The 6,674-nt window shown below is 49.9% G+C and overlaps 1 long non-coding RNA gene across 1 annotated transcript; it reads left to right on the top strand.

Moving 5' to 3' along the window:
- The first annotated feature begins 1,336 nt into the window (after positions 1–1,336).
- LOC125326615 lies at positions 1,337–4,575 on the top strand. Its single transcript, XR_007203910.1, has 4 exons — positions 1,337–1,549; positions 1,640–1,785; positions 3,823–3,902; positions 4,492–4,575. It is a non-coding gene; the product is annotated as an uncharacterized LOC125326615 (long non-coding RNA).
- Positions 4,576–6,674: the final 2,099 nt, after the last annotated feature.

Below are 6,674 nucleotides of genomic sequence, written 5' to 3'. Positions count from 1 at the left end.
AGAGCTGGAGAAAGGATCCCTCGGGATTCCTGTGGCCTCTTTGCCTTGACGCCCAGTGCTCCTTGGTTTGGATTTTCAGCCTCGTGTCCTGATGGGCATTCCCTGGATGATTCTCCTTGCAGGGAGAGGTGGGAAATGGGGGAGATATTCCGGTTTTTCCTTTTCTCCTGCTGTCCTTGACCTGGCACCACGTCCTGCCCTTTCTCCCCCATGGATTGCCCAACTCTCCGAGGCCTCTGGCATCACTTTGCCTCCCACACCCTGCACCTCCACACCCCTTTCATCACAATTCCGCACCTCCTCCACTTTCCGGGGCTCCTTCCTCAGCTGGAGCCGTGAGCTCTCCTTGTTTTCCACCCCTTTCTCCATGTTCTTTGCTTGCTGCATGTTTGGGACAGCTCTTACTTCACCTGCCCTGCCTTGACTTGTGGGTTCCTCTCGGCACTGAAATCCCTTCCCACTCCTGCCAACACCTCTGGAAAAGCCATTTATCATGGAATTGTGGAATGGGTTGGGTTGGAATGACCTTAAAAATCATCCAGTCCAACATCCATGGGCAGGGACACCTCCCACCATCCCAGGTGGATCCAAGCCCCAGTGTCCAGCCTGGCCTTGGGCACTGCCAGGGATCCAGGGGCAGCCCCAGCTGCTCTGGCAATTCCAGCCCAGCCCCTCCCCACCCTCCCAGCCAGCAATTCCTTCCCATTATCCCATCTAAATCTCCTTAATATTCTCCTTTCTTGGCAAGGAATATGAAGCCAACTGGGCGCTCTTGGGTTGGTGTCCCAGAAGAAGACACAAGAGCACAGTTGCTGTCCCAAAGAGTTTCCAGTCGAAGCGAAAATTTGGATCACACAGCAAATCAAAATATCCCCGAGCCCAGCCTGGTCCAGGGAGTTCATTATCCCAACACCTTCCGCAGCACCACAAGAGAGGATTCCAACGCAGTGGTGACATCTCAGCTCCATCCTTGAGCAGTTTGGGAATCTCGTTTCGTTTCTCAGCTTCTACCCAGATACCCCAAACTGACCAATTAGGTGGCCAGCATGTGTTAATTAATTAATTAAGATCTATTAAGTGTTTTGAGTCGCCTGCAGCGATCCCAATCCCAAAGCACCTTTCCGTTATGAATTCCCTGGCTTCAGGGAGCTGGAATTGTCCTGTTGCTCCATGAAACAGGAAAATTGAGCTGGCAGGAATTTCTCTCCTGAAAGGTGAGCAAACCCCAGGCTGAAATTCAGGGATTTTCCACTTACTCATCCCGAATCCAGCCTAAAGGTCCTTACTCAGCTTCTGCCACCTGCAAATAAATATTGTTTATGTCAACAGGGGATTCCCTGGGAAAATCCAGAGGAAATTGCAAGTGTGCAAGGCCTGGTTCCTTCCCAAAAAACCCCCTGGATTGAGGCAAAGCTTCATCTTCCATGGCACAGACCAGGAAGGTTTCCAGGTGCCTTCAGAGCTTGGGGTTTTGTATTTCATTCTCTCTTTCCTCTCATCCCAGAGAAACGAGGGGAAGGGGACGAGGATGGATCCGTGTTCGCAGCAGGTGAGTGAGGCTGGAAAAGTCCCAAGCTTTCCCTTGGAGGATGCACGGATTTATGTCTGGTTTTTTCCACCCATCCATTGTTTTTTCCAGGATTTGTGGACAGCTGATATCCTCAAGATTCCCTTTTCCCACTACAAGGGAAACGAATGGATCTGGAAGAAGTTACTGGGTGTTGGCAGGAGTGGGAAGAGATTTCAGGTCCAGCAGGAATGCAGACACACATCAAGGAAGAAAAGGTGACATAAGAGTTGTCCCAAAGTGGTGATGGGACGTACTGAGAGCAAAAAAACATGGGAAAAGGGCTGGAAAACAAGGCAAATGCAAGGAATTTCTCCATGGAAAGGGTGGTCAGGCATTGGAGGCATCCAGGGAGGTTTGGAGTCCCCATTCCTGGAGGTATCCAAGGAATGTCTGGATGTGGCACTCAGTGCCAAGGTGAGGATTGGCCCCAGGTTGGACTCAGTGATCCTGGAGGGCTTTTCCAACCTCAGTGATCCTGGGATCCTGGGAAGTTTGATGTCTTTGAAGGAGGTGATATGTGAGCTTCACCTGAAAATGAACACAGCTGGGTGAAACAAATATCCCAAAATCTCCGGTGCCTTTATTCCCTCCATGGATGATACAAATGCATTTTCTGTTCTCTGGGAATCTCGGGGGTTAAAAATCCCTATTTTATTGCTATCCTGTCCAAGAAAGGCATTTTAAACTGCCAGAGGGCAGGGATGGATGGGATATCGGGAAGGAATTGCTGGCTGGGAGGGTGGGGAGGGGCTGGGCTGGAATTGCCAGAGCAGCTGGGGCTGCCCCTGGATCCCTGGGAATGTCCAAGGCCAGGCTGGACACTGGGGCTTGGATCCACCTGGGACAGTGGGAGGTGTCCCTGCCCTTGGAACTGGATGGGATTTAAGGTCCCTTCCAACCCAAACCGATCTGGGATTCTGGGAAGGACACTCAGGTTGATCACCCCAGAATTAAACCCGAGGTGATCCTGGATCCAAAGAAACAAAACGAGTGCAGCACCAGGGATCGGAATGGGAAACGGAGCAGGATCGCTGCAGCCTGGCTGTTCCTGGAAGGGGGAAATTTAGGCACCATCCCTGCTATATCCTGGTTGGAATGTGGCTCCAGGAAAGCTCCCGTTAGCCTTGGCAGCCCCATCCCAGCTCTCCCTGCTCCAGCAGAACCTTTGTGTGAACCCCACAGGTCCTTCCCGAGATCCATTAAAACCCCGGATCCAGAGGCAGAGCTCCGGTGGGGCTGGGCTTAGGAAAAACAACAACAGGACAACTGAAAATCCTTTAGGAGCACGGGAGAAAGCACAGATGGCTTGGAAAAGGGCATGGAAGGGAGGGTGGGGTCACCCCCCGCCTTCCTCAGGGCCTGGAGCATCCCTCAAATTCTTCCAGAGCCAGGGACTCCACATGGAGCCCAGGCCTTGGCAGAGGAGGGAGATTTCATGGAGTCCCACACCTGAGGGCAGAGGGAATTTGTTTATTTGGAAACAAAAGTTGTTTTTCCCATTTTTTGGGGGTTGTTTTGTTTCAGCCTCCAGGCCCTTCCAGTTGGGGCCAAGTCAGGGAGAAGGAGGCCTGTTGGGATTTAACCCTGCTCCTGCTGCTTCCTGAAAAGTACAGGGAAAATAAAGGTCTTTTTCCATGGATTAAATCCGTAAAAGACTCTTGAGAGTGTTGTCGAATCCTGTCAACAGGGGATTCCCTGGGAAAAGAGGAGAAATCCAGAGGAAAGGGCAAATGTGTAAGGCCTGGTTCTTTCCCAAAAAAAACCCTGGATTGAGGCAAAGCTTCATCTTCCATGGCACAGACCAGGAAGGTTTCCAGGTGTCTTCAGAGCTTGGGGTTTTGTGTGGTTCATCCCTCAGAAATGAGGGAAAAGGGATGAGGATGGATCCGTGTTCGCAGCCGGTGAGTGAGGCTGGAAAAGTCCTGAGCTTTCCCTTGGAAGATGCACGGATTTATTTATTTTATGAGTGTTGTCAAATCCCAAATCCTTCCCTCCTTCCCTCCTTCCCTCCCTCCCCCATTCCTGACTTTTTGCCACTTCCCTGAGGAGCATTTTTGGGGTCGTGTTTTATCCTCTGGTGCCTTTGATAAGAAGGGGCCATTTTGATCACAGGGAATTCCATGAAAAAGAAAAGAAAGTGGGAATAGTCCCAAAACGTCTTTTGGTTCTGGGAAGCGCATCCTGAAAGGAAAACAACAACTTCCATGAGCATCCCAAGGACAATTCCTTAACCTGATCTTCTGCACTTGCAGGTTCATGAGCCTACAAAGCAAGGAATGGGCTCGAGCTTAAAATTTCTGGGAGACAAAGACTGAGGGAAGAGGAGATTCAAGTAAATATCCAGGATTTTATTTATTTTATTTATTTATTCAGGTAAATATCCAGGATTTGTAGCTCCCTATGTCTAAGGGGTTGAAAATCCATGGAAAGCTTTGCCACGCTGTTCAGTTTTCCAGAGAGGTCTCGTTTCGCTGCTCCAAGGCAGGAGTCAGAGAAACCTCATCCGTGCAGGGGCTTTTTTTGGGATTTCCTCCAAAGAAATATCAAATCCCTCCTGGAAAATCAAAAATCTGCTCATTGAACAACTAATTCCAGCGGTGAGCACCACAAAACAGCCCTGGAAAACATTCCTGGCTGGAAGACTGAGCTTTTGGCTTATCATGTTGCTTGTTCATGGATCTGCCTCATGACTTGGATTCCATTTGTCCCATCAGCAGATGGGAGAAGAAGGTGAGGAGAGGCCAAGTTCCAAGGCAAAATCAAAGGAATTCTTTCCAAGGAAGGGCTCTCCCTGGCGCTGCTTCCAGGTCGGAGTCTCAGTCCCCGCTAAGGTTTCAGGAAAAGGAGAGGGAGCGCTGGGAAATGTTCTCATTCCAGAGGTGAGCAGAGGGAGGCAAATTTTTCTTTTCTTCCTCCTGTAGTTTCCAGCTTGGCATCAGGAGAACACAGAGGAGACCAGGAAACGTGTGATGGAAACGGGAAAAGCAACGTTCCAGCCATGGAAAAGCTGGATGCAGCACAACTCCCATGTCCAGGTGAAGCAAAGCCTTGCTCAATCCGTAGGGAATGTCAGTGTTCCTCTTCTCCCAGGTTTCACCCAATCTCTGGATCTGGGATATCATCACGGGACCAAAGGGCCGCGATTGCTCCAGCGATTGTGGATGGAGCACGGGACACAGGGAATGCCAGGGATGAAGGGATTTATTAACAGTGCCTTTGAGCTATTTTTCCTACCAAAACACGGAGACAACAAGTTACAAATGATTGGGAATTCTGCCAAGGGGTTGCACAACCTGCACTGAGGCAACGAAGCCGAAAGTGCGACTCCGTTGGGTGGGAATCGCTCCTGACCGGAAGGACTCCAGGCCCTCCCAGAAAATGTGGTGAACTCTGAGTAGGTGACAGTTCACCAGGAAGAGGAGCCACCGGGATATTTTTGGAAGAGAACCTGGCACACAGGTCCCAGCCGGGTGGAAGCTCCAGGAGCCAACTGGTTGCTCCACTGAGCCGGAATCGCATCTGGAGCGGAATGGGAAGGAAGGAAGTTTGTTAACCCGTGAGGTGGTTCAGTCTGGCGGGTGGGTGAGGCTCCTGGGCCACTCCAGAACCTTCTGGAGATGCTGCAGGGGTTCAATCCAGTCCGGCCTTTAGGCCACTGTGGAGGACTAAAGGCATCCGATAAACCTGGATTCCGGTTCGCCCGGAATGTTCTCCCACGTTCCCAGAGAAGGTCAGAGTCATTTCCTCATGGAGAATCCAGGGCACAGAAGACACTGAAGGTCGTCCTGGTTTTGGCGGCTTCTCCAGGAAAAATAAGTCTCCAGTAAAAACTATTTTATCCACCGGTCTCTTGGAAATTTCTGGGATAATTTATGGTCAGATAATCATGGAATTATGGAATGGTTTGAGTTGGAAGGGACCTTAAATGGATCCAGCCTTCCACCATCCCAGGTTGCTCCAAACTCTGTCCAACCTGACCTTGGGCACTTCCAGCCACAGCTTCTCTGGGAATATCCGTGCCAGGGCCTCACCCTCATCCTTATCCTGATTTCTGGACTCTGGGATCCCACACATTCCAGAGGGTGTCCCTGCCCGTGGCAGGGGGCGGAGCTGGGTCATCTTTGAGGTCCCTTCCCACCTGAACCATTCCATGATTCTAAGGGAAGCAGCCGCTGACCATCCCATGACCTTGGATGCTCCCAGGAAGCTCCAGGATGCTCCTGGATTGATTGACTCCTGGATTCCACAGGGATGGGAACACTGGGAAACTGCCACTGGAAGATTTAGGAGAGACCTAAAAAGCCCAGCCCAGTAAACCGAGCTATCAGTATTAAGGGCAGGACTTGTCCCAGATTGTCCCTAATGGATCAGGGACAGCCCTGCCTTGGCTTTGGATACTCCAGGAGCTGCCCACCCCAGTGAATCCCACTCATCCCAACATTCTGCATCCAGTTCTTTCCCTAGGCTGGACTTTGGGCTCAGCTCCAATGTCTTTTTAAATTATTTTAAATATTTGGACTCATTTAACTATTTTTCCTGTTTTTATTGCAAAAAAGAGCCTTTAACACTTCCCTTTTCCCTGATTTATTCCATGATAGTGTCCAACGGAGGGGTCCATGATTTATGGGACAGGATCAAGTGACAACGGGAAGATGGAAACAGTTGGAATTTTTCCTGGGAACAGCTGACTTAGGGCACTTAAGCCCTTAAATCTGACTCTCAGCACCATTTTTTGGGCAGGCAGCCCCAAAAAAGATGCTTGGAAAACCTCTAGAAAAAGAGTTCCTAACTGAGAACAGAACTTTTTGGACACACCACAATTCCAGAGTTTCCTCGTGGAAGTGTGGAGATTCCAGGGAAAGAATCAGAGGGAGATGAATTTCAGAAAAATAAGGAAAAAACACCGGGATCGTATTTTAGATTTCTGGGGCGTTGTTTTATTTGTGTTATTGTAATTCTGGAGGAATAATTTTGATAATTTTCCATGGATTCATCAGGCAGTGTGACTCAGGCTGTCATGATTGAGTCATGGAAGTATTCCCTGATTTCCTTTTGTTTGCCGTTTCCAACCATTCCAGGGAAATCTCCGATCTCCCTTTGGAGA

This window comes from Corvus hawaiiensis, chromosome 5 (assembly GCF_020740725.1).
Source record: "Corvus hawaiiensis isolate bCorHaw1 chromosome 5, bCorHaw1.pri.cur, whole genome shotgun sequence".
Classification (NCBI taxonomy): Eukaryota; Metazoa; Chordata; class Aves; order Passeriformes; family Corvidae; genus Corvus; species Corvus hawaiiensis.
Note: the sequence above shows the minus strand (reverse complement) of the source record. Positions and strands in the feature narration are given on the sequence as shown.